The following is a 19,441-nucleotide window of genomic DNA, read 5'->3' on the forward strand; positions in this document are numbered from 1 at the left end:
ATTTGGAAATAATGAGAATTAAAAAGACGTGCGTGAAGGGGTTCAGGAAGAAAGCAGTCTGTTAATTGTTAAATGTTTTATAAAAGCTAAACCATTTATGATTTGCTTACATTGTCCTTTACATATACTACATTATACCCTCATCCTTACTTTTTTTTTTAAAGATTTATTTATTTATTTGAGAGAGAGAGAGAGCACGTGAGCACACACGTGAATGAGGGGGCATGCAGAGGGAGAGGGAGAGAGAATCCCCAAGCAGACTCCATGCTGAGTGTGGAGCCTGACATGGGGCTCAATCCCAGGACCCTGCAATCAGGACCTGAAGGAAACCAAGAGTCAGATGTTTAACAGACTGCGCCACTCAGGCCCCCCCTCACCCTACCTTTTGCAGGTAAGGAAACTGAAACTCCCTGAAGTTAAGTCTCATCTGTAGCCAGTGTGTTTTCACCCCAGGGTTCATACTTCTGCCCAATGTTGTTAGGGAACTCTACAACCAATCTGTTTGATTTTCAGTCAGTCCAGGCAAGATCAAACACAGTAAACTGTTCCCCTCTCCTCCCTGGGGCACCACCACCTTCCTAGTTACCCAGACCAGAAGCTGTGGCTTCTCAGCCAATAGTTCGCATGCCCACCCTGATCCCATGTGTTGGCGGTCCTACAATGTCACTTTCCCAACCCTTCCTGAAGTCATCCCTTCCACAGCATCCCCACTGCCCCCACATGGGTCCAGGCCACCGTCCTTTCTCCTTGGGCAAGAGCAACACTTCTAGTCAGGCCCCTGACCCATCCTGGTGCCCCCTCAATCCCCTTCACCCAGCGCCATGTTGGGAAAACTCATCTTGGATACACTGTGCCATTGCCTGCCTGCTGCCCTTTGTTGGCTTGCCTTGAGAGCAGGCAGGTCAGATGTGGCAAGACTGAGGGCTTAGGGTATCTATAAGCACACATGCCAGCCAGCCTTGACGTTGTGTCGGGAGGATGGCAGGGCTCTGCAGTCAGAGAACCTGGTGCTTGAATCCAAAGTGTGGTCGTTTCCTAGGGCTACCCTAACAATGCGCCCGTAAACTGGGTACCTTCAAACAACAGAAACTCATTATCTCACAGTTCTGGAGGCTGGAAGTCTGAAATCGAACCATTGGCAGAATGATATTCCCTCTGAAGGTTCTTGGGAAGAGTCTTCTTTGTCTCTTCCTAGCTTCTGGTGGTCATTGGCCATGCTTGGAGTTCCTTGGTTTGTGGCTGCATCTTTCTAGTCCCTGCCTCTGTCACCATGTGGTTTTTCCTCTTTCTGTGTGTGTGTGTGTGTGTGTGTGTGTGTGTGTGTTCTCTGTGCCCAAATCTCTCTCTCCTAATAAGAAAATCAGTCAGGGGCATCTGGGTGGCTCAGTTGGTTAAGCATCTGCCTTCAGCTCAGGTCATGATCCCAGGGTCCTGGGATCGAGCTGTGCATCAGGCTCCCTGTTCAGTGGGAAGTCTGCTTCTCCGTCTACCTCTGCACTTCCTGCCATGCATGCTCGTGCTCTCTATCTCAAATAAATAAAATCTTTAAAAAATATATCAGTCATCAGATTTAGGGCCCAAGTCCAATATGACCTCATCTTAAGCTGCATACACGTGCAGAGACCCTATTCCAAATAAGGTCACATTCACAGGTACTAGGGATTCAGACTTCAGCCTGTCTTTTCAGGGGACAGAGTTCAACCCACAACAGGCTTGGCCTCTGACTCTGCACTTCTTCACACTTTGAATTTCTCACTTATTCAGCAGGAATGACCATATCTAATTGCCAGGGGTACTGATCAATAACGGAGATATGCTTATAAAGTGTTTATCAGAGTGCCTGTCTCATAAAGACCATGCAGTAAGTGGCAGACTTTTCCCTTTAAAGAAGTATCTGGGAGCTAACCGTCATTCTAAGTGCACCAAGGAAACATGGAATTCCAAGAAAGCCTGACTCCAATCCCTTGAGAAACACAGCTGATAATGGTTACCAATTTATTTTTATTCTGATCTCTATATTGCATCTCCTTATGGGAGAAACACAAATCAAAACCAGACCATCATAACACAAATCAAAATCCAGATTCCAAAGTTAAGTGTACTCAAGGGCGCTACCCTATGTGGGACATGACTTCAGACGAAACCTGCAGAGAAACCTGCTGAGGAAACCCATCTGTCACCTCTGGGGTCACAACCCTCCGAGGGGGGAGCCACGGTGCTCAGGATGGCAGATGTTTCCAAGGGCAGCCCCTCGCAATCCCTTCTGCATCCAGCTGTCCAGCTGCTTATTAGAAGAAGAGATGGGAGATTGGGAGGGAAGCCGATCCCTGCCTGCAAATCCAGGTTCGCACTCTGGTGCTTTGCCCGTCCTTCGGTTTGTCGCTAATGGCTTTAGCGTCCTATTTTCATGTCCCAGCAGCCTTGGGGATTGCCTTATGGCACCAACCCCACTACCATGCATATGGATGCTAAGTTTAATCAGTGCAACTGGGGGATGTTTAGGCAGACTACGGTGCAGAGGGTGGCAGAAATGCTTAATGAGAGAGAAAACAAGAGGCTCTTTGGAAAGCAGGATGGGCACAGTAAAGCTGTTTCTCACACTCAAAAGCTGGAGTTGACCCCTGCCCCCTGACAGCCTGACTGCCAGTGGGATGTAGACCCAGGAACTTTCCCACTAATCCGATCCATCCCTCTGTCTTCAGGAATCTCTTCTGCTGCCAGGTCTGGAAGCATCTTCTGTCACTATGCTTTATGTTTGCCTGGGTGGAGAGGAAAGCAGGTTATCAGTGGGGGAATGGAGACACAAGAGATGCCTGGGTCTGCATTGTACTTTTCTCCATTATTTGTTTAAAAAAAAAAAAGAAAAGAAAAGAAAGAAAGAAAAAGGTGCCCCTGAGCTCTGAGCTAAGGTTTGTTTGAAATGATCAGAAGGCAACTCTTCTAGAACTTTGTTGTAACTGGGGCAGTGGTACAAAGATCAGAGGCAGACCTGGACTCTCACATTTCCACTTTGGGCACTCACTAGCTGTGTGGCCTTGGTCAAGTTTCTTGACCTCTCTAAACTGGGTTTCCTCATCTGTCAAATAGGGATAATGCTATTTCCCGTGTAGGCTTATCATGAGATTTCAATGAGATGGCTTAGGTTTGGTGAATGTTGGATCCCATCTTTCCTTTTACTTTTCCAGGTAGTGAACTTATCGTTACTGAACACTTAGCCATTGGCCAGTTTTGCAGGTGTAAGTGCAGAGTGTATCTTCAGTCAGAAGCCTATTTTCTCTCAAAATTATATAGATAAAATAATATTTTATTAGCATATCCTATATCCTATATATGTCCTGCATACCATTGTTGCATTAATTTTATAGGGGTAGTGTTTGATATTAGTGATCTAAAACCAGTAAGACAGGGAATACACATCTCTGTATACACACACACACAAACACACACACACACACAACTCATAATGCAATCAATGAGACCAATAAACAAATTAACTGTGAAGGTACAACATAAATCCTGATAAAAAGTTGTTTAGAAAATGGGCATTAAGTCAAATTGAAAAGTGGCAGAGGACAGGATGCTTTTTTGAGAGAAGATGTTACTTTTTTAAAGGCGGAGTGGAAGGAACATTCTGAGCAGAAGTGAAAACATGTACCAAGACAAGGAGATGGGGATTGGAACTCCAGGCTTAGGGACCACAGGTAGTTCAATATGCTCTTCAAAATATCAAAGTTTAACCCTGGGTCTCTGCACAAGAGCTTGAAAATTAATTGAGGAGTCATGTGCATGTCTTGGAGGGTTACTAACACAGGGCCCGATGGTCATTGCACACTGAGCAGAAAGCCATGAGTGTGACCCCAAAAGTGAGTAGTTCACTGCCCTTGTCTTCAAGAATGATACAGGCTAGAGCTACACTGGCCAGTACATGCCAAGACTGAGCCTATGAAATGTGGCTGGTGCAATTGAGATGTACCATGGGTATAAAATATACTCTGGTATATATTATATCCCATTATTAATTTTTATGTCGATTACATGTTGAGAGTATACTAATACCGATACATTGGATTAAGTAAAATCTTTGACTACAACTAGCTTGACATGTTTCTTTTTTCTTTTCATTTATTATTGAAGTGAAACTCAAGTTTCAGTGTAAAACATAGTCATCTGACAATTCTGTACATTTCTCCATTCTCACCACTGGTCAGTGTAGTCACCATCTGTCACCATACAACATTATTATAATAGTATCGACTATATTCCCTATGCTGTATTTTTCATCTCCATGACTTAATTATTTTATAAATGGAAGTTTGCTCTTCTTAATGCCCTTCATCTAGCTCACCTCTCCCCCACCCATCTCCCATCTAGTAACCATCAATTGGTTCTCTAGATCAAAGAGGGTTTTTTTTCTTTTTTTTCTTTATTCATTTGTTTTGTTTCTTAAATTTCATATATAAGTGGAATCATATGGTACTTGTTTTTCACTGGTTGACTTATTTCACTCAGCATTATACCCTCTAGATCCATCCATGTTGTTGCATATTGCAAATGTTATTCTTTTTATGGCTGGGTAATATTCCATTGTGTACGTGTGTGTGTGTGTGTATCACATCTTCTTTATCCATTCATCTGTCACTGGACACTTGGGCTGCTTCTAAAATTTAGATATTATAAATAGTAGTACAATAAACATATCTTGTTTATGTGCATGTACATGTATCTTTTCAGATTAGTGTTTTGTATTCTTTGGGTAAATACCCAGTAGTGAAATTACTAGGTCATATGGTAATTCAATTTTTAATTTTTTGAGGAACCTCCATAGTGTTTTCCACAGTGGCTGTACTAGTTTGCATTCCCACCAATAGTGCATGAGGGTTCCTTTTTCCCCATATCCTCACCAACACTTGTTGTTTCTGGTGTTTCTGATTTTAACCAAGTGTGAGGTGATATCTTATTGTGACTTTGATTTGCATTTCCCAGATGATCAATGATGTTGAGCATCTTTTCCTGTATCTGTTGGCTGTCCGTATGTCTTCTTCGGAGAACTGTCTGTTCATATCTTCTCATTTTTTAGTTGTATTAGTGTGTGTGTGTGTGTGTTTGTGTGTGTGTGTGTGTGTGTGTGTTAAGGTGTATCAGTTCTTTATATATTTTGGATACTAACCTTTGATCAGATATATTATTTACAAATATCTTCTGTCATTCAGTAGGTTGTCTTTTAGTTTTTTTGATTGTTTCCTTTGCTGTGAAGAAGTTTTTTATTTTGATACAGTCCCAATAGTTTATTTTTGCTTTTGTTTCCCTCACCTCAAGAGACATATCTAGAAAGATGTTGCTGTGGCTGATGTCAGAGAAATTATTACCTGTGTTCTTTTCTAGAATTTGTATGTCTTCAGGTCTCATATTTAGATCTTTGGTCCATTTTGAGCTTAATTTTTGTGTATGGTATAAGAAAGTGGTCCAGTTTTATTCTTTTTCATGTAGCTGCCCTGTTTTCCCAGTACCATTTATTAAAGAGACTGTCTTTTTCCCATTGCATATTCTTGCCTCCTTTGTTGAAGATTAACTGACCATATATCATGGACTCTCTATTCTGTTCCATTGATCTATGTGTTTGTTTTTTTCCAGTACCATGCTGTTTTGATTATTACAGCTTTATAGTATATCTTGAAATCTGGAATTGTGAGACCTCCAGCTTTGTTATTTTTCAATATTGCTTTGGCTATTTAAGATCTTTTGTGGTGGTTACTTTTTAAATGTAGCCACTAGAAACTTCACAGTTGTATATGTAGCTCATTATATTTCTACTGGACAGTGCTCGTCTTGAGATTGAAAAGTCTTGACCTAGGATGATGGGGAAGGACATGGAGCTTGAACACTGCTGTGGAGAATCAGTAGGGCTCTAGGGCTCAGATACATGTAACAGAAGAGGAAGAATTTTCCAAAAGGAGAGTGATCCATGTGTAAGCATCAAGGTAGAATGTGTAAGACCCATTTAGGAAATCATGAATAGACTGTCTGGATGGAACAGGTGAAAACCTCTCGGTGATATTTTGATAAAATGATGCATATTGAGCATTCACACTCAGATATGTTGATAGGCTTCATATGAATTAGAAACAGGAAGAAATGTCCATCACTGGTAATAACAATGGAAAATTCCAGAGAGGCTCCCTAGTGTTTCACTTTGGATGGTAGTCAAGGATTACCCTAGAGAACATTAAAATATTATCTCATGATTAGTTTTGGAAAAAAATGAAAGTGTTGATGAATCTTGCCATGCCCTTTCTTTGAACTGCCTCAATACTGTGACTTCTAAAAGCTATAAATATGTGTACGAGGAGGATATGGATGAAGGCACAGGTGACTGAACCCTCCCTGCATGAAGATCTTCACAGAGGAGTTAAGAAAAGTCTCTAATCTTTCATGATCATGTCCTGTGAGAAGCTACTAGATGTGCCCCACATGGGCCCTCTGCCACAAGAAATTGTGAGCTAGGAGTGCCTGGGTGGCTCAGTCAGTTAAGCATCTACTTTCAGCTCATGTCATGATCTTAGGGTCTTGGGATGGACCCTGTGTTAGGATCCCTGGTCAGTGGGGAGCCTGCTTCCCCCTCTGCCTATGCCTCTCCCCCAGCTTGTGCTCTCTGGCTCTCTCTATCTCTGTCAAATACATAAATAAAATCCTTTAAAAACAAAAAGAAAAAAAAAGAAATTGTGAGCTGAATTGATCCAACATGGTATTTTATTCTCATTTTTAAGGAACTTAGAAGGATATCTTGGACATGATGATTTTATGAAAATTACTGACCTTTCTTAATGCAAAAAATGCTAAAGCAAGATCCTGCCTTCATACTGTGTTGGGTACTTTAGCTAGTGTTTTATATAGTAATGTTCAGGATATTTAAGGATTCATACTCTACAACAGACAAGGTAATAATTAGGGCTAATGTCAATTAAATACACAAAAATACATGAATATGAAACGTACAAGTCATGGGTAAATTATCTTGTATTGGATGAGAGGGAACTACAGGAAAGGTTATTTTTTTCTATTAACATATAATGTATTATTTTCTTCAGGGGTACAGTTCTGTGATTCATCAGTGTTACACACTTCACAGCACTTACCATAGCATATACCCTCCCCAATGTCCATAAACCAGCCACCCTATCCCTCTTTGCCAACCTCCCAGCAACCTTCAGTTAGTTTCCTGAGATTAAGAGTCTCTTATGGTTTGTCTCCCTCCCCAGTTCCATCTTACTTCATTTTTCCCTCCCTTTCCCCCATGACCCCCCACTCTGCCTCTCAAATTCCTCACATCAGAGAGACCATATGATAATTGTATTTCTCTGATTGACTTATTTTGCTTACCATTATACCCTCTCATTCCGTCCACATCATTGCAAATGGCAAGATTCCATTCTTTTTGATGGCTGCGTAGTATTCCATTGTGTATATATACCACTTCGTCTTTATCCATTCATCTGTTCATGGACATCTAGGTTCTTTCCATAGTTTGGCTATTGTGGACATTGCTGCTATAAATATTCAGGTGTACATGCCCCTTCGGATCACTACATTTGTATCTTTAGGGTAAATACCCAGTAGTGGGATTGTTGGGTTGTAGGGTAGCTCTGTTTGCAACTTTTTGAGGAACATCCATACTGTTTTCCAGAGTGGCTGCAACAGCTTGCATTCCCACCAGCAATGTAGGAGGGTTTCCCTCAGGAAAGATTATTTAACCAAAGTGCTCATAATGGCAAGAATTTTACCATTTCTCTTCTCCAGCAAAACCCACAGAATCACCTAGATTTATATTGTCCTGACTAGGGAAGGCAATTAATGCCATGTGGGAAGTTCTGCCAAAATGTTCAAGAACTAGCTCTTGAGCAAGCTCATTAGCTCATAGACTCTTTTTTTTTTTTTTTAAAGATTTTATTTATTTATTTGACAGAGAGAAATTACAAGTACACTGAGAGGCAGGCAGAGAGAGAGAGAGAAGGAAGCAGGCTCCCTGCTGAGCAGAGAGCCCGATGCGGGACTCGATCCCAGGACCCTGAGATCATGACCTGAGCCGAAGGCAGCGGCTTAACCCACTGAGCCACCCAGGCGCCCTAGCTCATAGACTCTTATGTACCAACAATAACCCAGTGGACCACAGTTACTGAATGTCTCAGTTCGGGCAGACCTGAGTTGCAAGCCTGGCTTTGGCATTCATTAGTGTGTTACCTTTAGGAAATCACAAAACCCTCCTAAGCCTTAGCTTCCTTAGCCATCGCATAGAATAGTAGCCCTATCTGTCTCGTAACTCTCTGTTTGTTGTAAGGATTACATGAGGTAAAGTGTGTAAGGGGTTCTGTAAGCTTACAGAAGGTTGTGCTGGAGGGTTCTGCTATAAGAGGAGTCAGGAAGCTGCCTTTTTGAGTATGAAGTGTTTTTGCCCCAGGAATTCTGAATCTTCCAGGTCCTGACACAGAAATTTCCCTGCTACTCACTAGCAAAATGCAAGGCACTCTGAAGTAGAATTTCTTCAGTCTTTCTTTCCACTTGGCTGCTCTGTCACACATGCCCCTTCTCAGGAAGCTTGGAGCCCCCTTTCTTGCCCTTGCTCCTAATTACAGAGGTTTTTGAGAACTTTCTCATTTCTCAGGTATCTGGGTTGAGAACACTTTAAATTCTTTCAATTTATGTGTTTTCCCTGGTGCCCTGAATCAAAGGAATGAAGTCAAGAGGAGGGATAAAGTAGGAGAATAAATACGAAAACACTGAAACATAAGGGTTAAGAGCATAAAGAACCTCCTCCCACCAAGTCACTTACTTATATGAATGAGTCACTTCTAAAAATAGCAACGTCCTTAAGGAGAGATGGGAGAGCAGTAATTACTCAGAAGGCAGCTTCCTCCACCTGTTTCCTCAGGGCGGGAACTGGGGTACGTAAAGACAGAGGCTTCAAGATGGTCCAGAGGATAGACCCATCAGAGGGATCCTCTGTGATGAAGACAAACTTTCAGATCAATACCTTTCATATGCTTGCTTTTTATTTCTTTTTCATCTGGAAGAAATGCCGCATGCCAAGCAGCCAGCCTCTTTGCATTTAAAAGGGGGCTGGCTCCCTCACAATTCCAGTGCCCTGCCTCTTCACCTTAAAAATGAAACTCCTGCCCTTTGGTTTTAGGCGATGATGGAGGTCGGGATGTGAGCTACCTGCCTGGCTCTGCTCCTGACGGTATTCATGAGAAGCTCGTGAGCCGATTTGAAAATCCAAGGGACCTTGGCTTCCACTTGCCCCATTCCGAGTGTATTTGCTCAAGAGCTTATCCTTCATCACAGTTCTGCTGGTGAATGCGGACACAGCTGGTCTGATAGCAAAAAATCATGCATGTCATCAATGATAAACGTACACTCTGCAACGCTATGCTCAGGCCGAATGGCATTAAGGGAGTCAGTATAAGCATTGTGTAAGTTTCACCCACAAGGTTATTAGAATTATTACGGAGGATAAGCCCTTGAGTGCTGACATCAGAGCCCTGGGTCCAGTTCCTAGCTTTTCAGCTCAGGAAAGTCAGGGAGCCAGGAGAAACATAGTACTCTCAAAATAAGTAGCAGAAAAGAATTTAACGAAGGGACTGTTTCCAGCTGCATTCTTTTCTGAGGGCTACTGTAACAAAGCATCATAGACTGAAGTTAAAACAACAAAAAGCTAGAATCCCATGGTTCTGGATGCCAGAAGTCGGAAATCAAGGTACGGTCAGAGTTAAGCTCCTTCTGATTCCTGGGGAATCTTCCCTTGTCTCTCCTGAGCTGCTTGCTAGTAGTGGCTACCAGGCTCTGGAGCTCTGTGGCTTGCAGCCACCTATGTCCCATCTCTGCCCCCTTTGTCTTCACATGGCTGTTGTCTTATAAGGATCCCAGTCATATGAGATTAAGATCCCCTACTTTTATGCTAACCAATTACATCTGCAATGACCCTATTTCCAAATATGGTCACATCATGAAGTATAGGAGGTAGAATGCCAACATCTCTTTTGGGGGGGGATACAATTCAACCTAACACAGTAGGGTTTAGGGAAGCTCCCATGTGTCTCTGAAGCACCTGGGTTCACCTCTTGCCTGAAAGTGCAGGGGATGGAGGATTTCTAGAAGCTTCAGCTATTCCTGGCTGTAGAAAAGGATGCCTGACCAGAGCTGTGGCCTCAGGGAGGAAATTGCCACCCCTGGCAGTGGACACCCAGGCAGGGAGGGAGCTGGGGAAATAATCATTCTGACCTCTTTCTCCTCCCAACCTCTGCTTTCCTGGGTCTCCTGCCAGCACCTCCCACTGCTTGAGTCCAACAGGGAGCCCAAGGACAGCAGCCCATGGTCGCAGTTCCTAAAAGTTGGCATCCTAGAGCATGGAGCAGGATGAAGTGGGTGAAGACTGGATATGGAAGAGCAAACAGAAACTAATTAGCATTATTTTTCTCAGCAACATTCTCTGATCTTTTGAGTCATAAACCCAAGTGAATGTTCTTCAACACATGGGACGCATATGGGCCAAAGAGCAGCTTGGGCGAAGGCTGAGGTCATTTCCATAATGGCAGAAGGACCAGTCCAGTTCCCCAAGTACAGTGTTCGGAAGTGATGCTATGTGGTGCCCTCAAGAGTTCAGAGTCTAGCAGGACACAGATAACTCTTACTACAAGTCTCAAGCAGTGATGGTGTAAGGCTGATAGGGATACTGAAAGTTATGCAGTGGGGAATCTGAGAGGATTTGTGGAAAGGCTAGCATTTGGGATGGAGCTTAAAAAGGTAGAGTTGGGGCACATGAAGATCAGAGGGCAGGGGAAGCAGGACTACACAGAAATCACAGAGGATATGAACCAATCTGGCAGTACAAATGAGAGGGTAGAAGGTAAGTTATATGACAACAAATAGGATTATAAAGGAATGGAATTAAAAACACTAATATCGGTGAAGAATCTAGAGTGCCTGGCTAAGTTTCCACTGAAAACTTGGCACTTGTGATGATACCGTGACTGCCAAGGTTATAGAGTAGGTCTGTCCTGTTGTGAATGTAAACTGGTTCTTCTTCCTTCCCTGGACTGGCACTGCTGAAATCTCAGTTGTTCTTTCAAGGTTCTTCTGGGGTTGAGTTAAGACTATTGCCTATAGTTGAAGTAGACATCTTCCAGAAGCCAGAGGTGGGCAGTTACTTGACTTTGAACTCCTGAGGGCACCAGCGACAGCATTGCCTCCAAATAATGTACTTGGGAAACTGGACTGCTGCAAAGGTAGGGTATCCAGAGCCTCCAGCCAACAAACTGTCACCGCACAAATGGTGGCACTGAGGAGTTTTAGGAGGGCCAGAGGAAGAGATGCCCTGATCAGGGGAAGACTGGGGCATGGGCTTCCACTGCAGGTGTGGCTGTGGGTGGGCGTGGAGGTGAGATTTTTGAGGAGGTGGGAGGGATGGATGCCGTACACCAGGGAAGGGAAACCAGGAAGCCTCACTGGGACGGTGAGAGGTCCCAGGGACTAAACCCAAAGAAGTCGGCAGAGGAAGCAGGTGGAAAAAGAGAAATCAAGGCATTTCAACCACAAGTGGGAGGAGAAGAGGGTAGGAAGTGCAAAGAGACCCCAACTGCTTATCAAATTTCGAAAGAGGCAAAGGAGATGGAAGGAAGATGCCAAGAGCTGAGAACGAGGAACATGGGAGGAGTGTGAGGCTGTTCCGTGGGCTCTGAAGGTGGGAATGCAAAAAGGGAATCTTCCAAGTGGGAAAAGTGAGAATCTGGGAAAAAGAAGGCAAATCAGTGCTTGGGGGCAGAGAGGACAGAAGAGGGATTTCAGAGAGGGTATCTGGAATCAATTGTTGGTTGATTGAAATCAATCAGTTGAATGAAAAAAGAGAGACTTGAGATGGAAAATGAGACGCTACAGATTTTAGACTGGTCACAACGAAGAGAAGATCATCCTAGAGTTCCACAGGCCAAAAGAGCAGGTTCCATAAGCCACAAACAGGGAATGATATCAGACTGGTAGAAGGGTGACAGAATTCACCACACAGAGCAATCCTGACTTCCCACGGATAAGTTTTTAGTATTTCTATTTTCATTTTTCATATTGGTTGTAGTCTTGGCAACCACAAAGACTTTGCATTCTGTTCATTGTGGCATCTTACATAGTGATTTGACTTAAATGGAAGCACTGTCTATGAAAACGATCCATTCCCTGGTCTCAGAGAGACACACAGGCTAGCCCACAGCATTGAAGCTGATGATCTGAGGGCTTGCACGAACAGTTCTGGAAGGACTCACTTGTCATAATCGCAGATGGAGCTTCAGAAATCCAGGTGGGAGAAAATGATTGGAGCTCTGCGTGGGGCAGTTAGAACTTGGGGCCTCCCGTGATCCTATTCACAATCAACCGTGGCACCCTCAGATTGGAATGTTAAACCTCAGGTGGGGTTTCAAGCCCCCATGGCCTCTTCCCATGCCCATGAAAGACACCACAAGTCCATGCCAGTGGCCCCTCCCAGCCAGCCCAGCCAGGTATGAACTATGAACTGTCCTCACCACGGCTCTCCAGACAACCTCCACCCACCAGCTCTAACTGGCAGGGGAGTGAAGACCCATTTGCCACTGGCCCTTGTAGAGTCTTTCTTAGAACTTTTTGTGGCTAGGATTTGTACCACAGGAGAACTCTCTAAATCTGTAGTGGAGAAAGTCCTTCACCAATTAATGCAATGGCACCTCATTATCACCCTCATCACTAAACAAGGACCATGAACAAGTGTGTTGTCCAGAGACATGAAGCCTGTTCACGTCAGGCACCATTTCTGATGGAAACCTTCCTAAGGAGCATGCACTATGCTCTTCCTTGCTTGGGAAATAGAGTCTGTTTGATACCATTTAATCTTTTATTGGCTCTTTGTTTTTTGAATGTAATTTAAAATATTTTGGGGTGCCTCGGTGGCTCAGATGGTTAAGCATCTGCCTTCAGTTCAGGTCATAATCTCCAGGTCCTGGGATCGAGCCTCATGTCTGGCTTCCAGCTGGGCAGGGAGTCTGCTTCTCTCTCTCCCTCTACCTTTCCCCCTGCTTGTGCTCTGTGTGTGTCTCCTGCTCTCAGATAAATAAATAAAATCTTTTAAAAAATAAATTAAATAAATAAATAATAAAATATTTTGTACAATATCTTTTTCTCTTTCGATTAGCTTCTGTGTCTTTAGAATGCCATTTGAGTCCATTTCTGGTAGTCTCATCACCTTTCAGTTTTCTGTCTGAGGCTTCTTAGGCAGTATGAGAGGCTATCAAGGACCCAGGGGAATGAAGAATGTTCAATCATTAACCCATTTTCCACATACTACCACAGCGATTGTAGATGGGCTTGATGAGGAATATTTCTCCTCTGCGGTGACCAATAACTTCTTTTATATATTTCTGAATTTGAGGTTGTGTCACAGATGTGTGAGGCCCTAGAATTTAAATTTCAAGAATAATAGACTATTTAGACATTACCTGAGAATGATTTTCTTTTGTTTGGTCTACATTACTTGTTTTGTCTAAAACAAACTAATATGAATCACAGGTTATAACTAAGTTACAGATCATTAGCCATGAATACTCATCAGGAGAATGACTTTTCTGAACTTAGGCCTAAGAAAATGAGAGAATGATCACTCATGTGTGTGTTACAGACTTGGCCCGAGATCCCTTACATTGTTTCCACAATAAATGCTCATTCTGGCTGGGCAGTGGTGAATATGAGAGAGTACCAGACATGGGTAAAACCACGGAACTGGGATGATAAACGGAGTTGAGGATGGGAGGAGACAGGTACAAATGTTATCCATAGGTTAATGAGAAAGGATCTCTGCCCTCAAGTTACTCACTAAGACTTGCAGATGGTGCATGGTTCTCAGACCTGCCAAAACATTTTAAGACAATCTCTTACACCATATTTTGCAGTGTCCCCTTTCTTTGCCTGGAATGAAACTCACCAATAATATGTCTAAGGGAGGAGGAGAAGGATGGAAGATAATCTTCTGGTTCCTCACTGGGGCAAGGAGTAGACAGAGAAGAGGGGTCACTAAGGGAGAAGGGCAGGCTCTCTGCATGGTTGGAAATTGGGGTCTTGCATGCGGAGAAAAGGCCACAATTTCAAACCCCTCAGCTTCCTGGGAGCACACGGTGCTGGAGGACAGGACAGCCAAGCCAAATATCAGGAACACATTAAGTGCCAGGAGTACACCCAGACAAGACAGAAGATAAACTCACCCATATGGATGCATGCAACAAAATGGGTGAATCTCAGAAACATGGGAAAGAGCCAGACATAAAAGACTATATTCTGTATGATTTCATTGATAGGAGAGTCTAGAAGAGGCAAAGCTCTAATAACTGAAAACACATCGCAGGTTGCTAGTGACAAGGGATTGGGAAGGGTTTAACCGCTAAGGGTCGTGAAGACACTTTTTGAGAAGATGGAAACGCTCTGTATCATGAGTGTAGTGGTGATTCATGACATGAGACTTGCCAGCAGTCATCAAATTGTACAACTGAAGTTCATGAATTGTATGTACCTTATGCCTCCATGAGGCTGTTCTTCAAAAATCAGGTGTATAATCTGGCAGAGAGGTGGAATCACAGAACACCTTGACATTGAGGCACCAATTCCAAGGACCAGCAGATGAGACTGGGCATGAGGCCTTAGAGAGATGCTAGCACAGATGTAACCTGGCCAGATCACTGTTGGGATATTTACTCCATGAACATGTATCGCACACCTACTATGTGCAAGACATGTTCTAGGACCCAAGTATGTAATGATGACAGAGGGATCGCAAAGTTAACTCTTAAGTTGGCTCCAAGTTCAACATTCTACTGATATTTGGATTATTTTATATCAAGCCTGTCAGCATGGCTATTTTGGTAATGTCAGGAGGTTATCTTTTTAGCTAGATACAATGCTTTCAGGATGAAGAATATTAACCAGAGTTGATGAGTAGAGAGGCTACCAATCCACACTGGCAGGAATATTTATCCACAATGAGTGTAGCTTGTAGTTCTGTTCATTGAGCACATTTCTTGAGCACCTACCACGTGTCAAGCACTGAAGAAGACACCTATATGAATGGGTACCTATTCTCAAGAGAATTATAAACTAGGAAAAGAGAGAAGGCAATCCTACTACTTTCTGATCATGAAATCAAAGATAGCACATGATCAAGTGTCTTAAGAAAACATCAATGAGCTGTGGTGCTCTGGAGAATGTATCTTCACTCCTTGATAGGATGTTGGAGGATACTTAAGTGATATATCTTGTTTGCTCTTGACCCTTTGAATTATGGGCCTGGGGTCAGGCCCTAATGGTGAAAGGCTTCTGTCCTCAAGGGAGGCAGGTTTTCTTGGCTGAATGTATCCAAGGACTGAGGGGGGGTGGGCAGTAGGCAATGTGAGGTGGGCTGAATTTATCATAAGTCAGTGTCAAGGTCCCAGATTGGGACAGTGATAGTGAACTAAAGCCAACTGTGTTGGTGTGTAAGACTAGTTGAATTTTCCCTGGCAGGTAATGGATAGGGTATAGGTGGTAGAAGGAATGGCATGGGTATATGCAGGAAAAAGGCAAGGCATGCTGTTTTGTTCAGGATATCACAGCGCCTGGTGCATAGCAGAGGCTCAGTAAATTTTAGGTGAGTGCAATGAATGGTTGAATGAATCATTGCATCTGGAGGGACAAACTACAAAGAAGAAAAGTTGAAAGTAAGAAAACTAGTTTTGAGCAGGCCAGAGGATCTGAACAAGATCTGAACAAGTATGTTTGTTTTAGATTCATAAGGCTGCTGAGACAAAGTACGATAAATGTTGAGACTTTAAACAACACATAATAAATATTATGCTAGAGTTCTGGAAGTTAGAATTCTAAGACTGAGGTGTTGGCAGGGCTGTGTTCATTCTGGAGACATCAGAGGAGAATGCATTTCTTTGCCTTTTCAAGCTTCTAGAAGCCAAACTGCCTTCCTTGATATGTGGCACCTTCCTCCATCTCCAGTACCCCACTCCTACCTCTGGCTCTGTAGGCTTTTTTTTCCCCTCTAAATCTAACTCTGTTGCCTCTCTTACAAGGACACTCACAAAGTCCCTTTTGCCATAAAAAGTAACATGTTCACAGATTCCTAGGTTTAGGACAGCAGGGCGTGGACAATTTGGGGGGCATTATTTAGCCTACCAGGGTAATATCAAGTTCCAAATCTTCCCTTTCACCAAACAAAAGCCAGAAACTAGAGGAAATACCCTACCTCCAAAACAAACAAAAGAAAGGTGAGAAGACAATAATAACCTTTAACGGCATACAGATTAAATAGAAGATGCTACTAATTAGCTTTAGCAGTAGAGATTCTGAAAGATTTGAAATTTCTCTCCAAACACAAGGATGTTTAGTGAGGTCATCTTAGGGAACAAATTAGTATGGTGTCTCCAGCAATCAGACACTATTTGTGTAAGGATTCACTGGTACCAGCTACAGAGGACTGCCCAAATGGAAGGGGAGAACCAAATCTGCAGGGGGAGGAAAACTGGCTTCTCTCTGAGGGAAATAACTATGGTCAGGGTTGAAAGCTGAGTAGTAAGAAAGTAGCTGAACTCCCTGGAGAACTTCATAGGGAAACCTAGAAGATTAGGAAGGAGTGGGTCCTATTAGAGTATACACTGGCATCAGTTTGATGATCCCAGTGATGTTTTAGGGCCCATTAGCTTGATCTTTCATTGTCCTCATTTGCAAAATAAAGACACTGATTAGATAGACAACTCTGTGATTTACTTTTAACCAATTGTAAAATTGGTTAATTTTTTTAACCAATTTTACAATTGGTTAAAAGTAAAATAGTGATAGTTTGCTTGCTAACCCTCATAAAGTAACAACTCTAGTGTGTTACTCCCTAGTGGAAGAGTTACACTCTAGGGAGAAGGGAGAGGGAAAAAGGAGAGAGAAGCATGAAGATGTGGGGGAAGGATGTCCCATTGGCAAGCTGTTGTTCCTTAGTGCCTCATGTTATCTTTCATCCATCCCAGGAATGCCCCTTGGCTACCCAAGGGGAGTGGTGGTAAGATCGTGGCTTCTGAGTTAGACTGCCTAGATCTAAATCCTGACTCTACTCACCATATGACCTTGAACAGACTCCTTAATTTCTATCTACTTCAAATTCTTTGTCTATAAGATAGAAATAACAATACCACCTTTGTCATTGGGTTGTTCCAAGAATTAAACTAGCCAACACATGCTAAGGTGCTTAAAACATTAAGTACTATTGTTAAGTTATTATTAGGAGCAGTTATTGCTGACACAGCTCCTAGTTGGGGTATTGTAGATTTGCTAAGAATGTTTATTTCACATCATATTGAAAAAGTAAATGAGGTCATCAGGGCTTTGGATCTGTGCTGTTGAATACTGTTAGTCCACATCTGAGCTTGTATCTAAAGAAGTACTTGTTTTCAATTTTTTAATTTTGGAAAACAGCACACTGTCTTTGAGGCAAGTGGATGACCTCTCAATGCAAGTTGACCACTTAGCTGTGAGTTCTCATCAAAAAACCCAAGTTATAGCATAGTTCTCCACTTTAGAAGCATTTCAAACCTGCTAACAGAATTGACTTCCATAGAAAGCTATTGATGTTGTCACCAGTAGAAAAACAGAAGCTGATTTGTAAAAATACCTGTGAATTTTTTATAAACATATATTTTTATCCCCAATTTAAAAAAATAAATTAATTAATTAAAAAAAAATACCTGTGAATTAATTTCTGTTCTCATTGTAAATCTTGTTTGTTGTTTGCTTTTGTGTTTTTATTTGTGTGTGCATATGTGTTTAGGTGATTGTGTATGTTGTCATGTTTTGTTTTCTCTGCAGATGGTTTAGCTGTCTGAGAAAAACTGGTCTATTCGAGGACATTGCTGACTCTTTTTAATGAGGCCAAGGTCATGGTTTCAGTTCCCATTTGGCCAGTTAGCTTTGCTCTCTGCTTTCTTTCATAGCCACAGGCTTCTGCCTATTCATCACATCTCAGCTGTCTTGTAGGATGTGAGAATGAAGACAAGGAGCAGATTATCAGGGCCAATCCTCAACTGCAGGTGAAGCTTATGGCAAGCCAGAGACTGCCAGAAATGCCAGCTATGATCACTCATCAGGTTGTTCTTCTTTGTCTTCATTTGATGACCACGTCTTAATTTTCCCTGGGTTGGGCCCCTGCAGAAATCCGTTTCAGGCTGTTTCTTTTAACCAGTAGATAGATCATTTCAGCATCCATCCTCTTTACTGCCGGAGTATACTCCTGGGACCCAATTAGTACCACTATTTTTCAGTTTTCTAGAGGTATTACATCTTTAGTATCTTAAATTTCCAGCTCTCAAGTCTCTTTTCAAAGAATCTGCTAATAAGAACTAATATTTATTAAGCACTTAGTTACCAGATGCCGAGACCTTCTTCATGAATTACCTCCTTTAATTCTCAAAATAGCCTATGAGGTAGAAGATAATATTCCTTTTTTCCAGTGAGGGCAGAGGTATATAACATTTCCTTTGCCAGTTGTACACAAAGTGAAGATTCAAACTCTTGCAGCTGCTCCCAGATCCTGCACTCTTTAGTCACTGTGCTAGGACAATTCCCTGCAAATGTGCAGTCTGGACAGAAGAACTAGCAACTGGGTGATTACTGCAAATTCACACTGCGATGAATCGCTTTCTGATTTAGGGGATGCTCTTATACTATGTCGCCATTTTGGGGGCTAGATCAGGATGACCATCTGGCAAACCGAGCCAACTGGACAAACTATTATGTGTCAGCTATTTAAGCTTATTCCTGTGTACTGTCCTTATTTCCTAGTTGAATCACATGCCACTCGAGAGACTATCGCCTGGACCTCAGAAATATTTTATTGAACATACTAGTACTTGGGACAAATGAAACCTGCATTTGGGGGATCCTTTGATCCAGACGTGCTCTCTCCAATTGCCAGTGTGTACTAGACCATATTTTTGGAAGTGGTTTTTCAAATGCTGAAAAGAAACCCCACATTAAAGTCCAAATATGGTATTCTTACTGACCTCCCCAACCCTGACTCTTATCTTAAGACTCTGAATGGTATAACATCAGAGCTTTCTTTTTAAATGTGTTTCATGTCTTCCTGTCAAGTCTGAAATATCCAACAGATTTTTTTAAGATTTTATTTATTTTATTTATTTATTTGACAGACAGAGATCACAAGTAGGCAGAGAGGCAGGCAGAGGTGGGGGGGGGAAGCAAGCTCCCCGCTGAGCAGAGAGCCCAATGTGGGGCTCAATCCCAGGACCCTGAGATCACGACCTACGCCAAAGGCAGAAGCCACCCAGGTGCCCATATCCAACAGATTTTTATGCAAGACTGCAAGCTACAAGTCAACAAGTATTATCTTTTTAAAAAC

At 42.6% G+C, this 19,441-nt stretch overlaps 1 protein-coding gene across 2 annotated transcripts in view; it reads left to right on the forward strand.

The window, feature by feature from the left end:
* SLC24A2 (solute carrier family 24 member 2) overlaps window positions 1–19,441 on the forward strand; it is a 238,957-nt gene that overhangs the window by 101,886 nt on the left and 117,630 nt on the right. The window lies entirely within an intron of this gene.

The sequence above is a fragment of the Mustela nigripes genome, chromosome 9, assembly GCF_022355385.1.
Source record: "Mustela nigripes isolate SB6536 chromosome 9, MUSNIG.SB6536, whole genome shotgun sequence".
In the NCBI taxonomy this organism is placed as follows: domain Eukaryota; kingdom Metazoa; phylum Chordata; class Mammalia; order Carnivora; family Mustelidae; genus Mustela; species Mustela nigripes.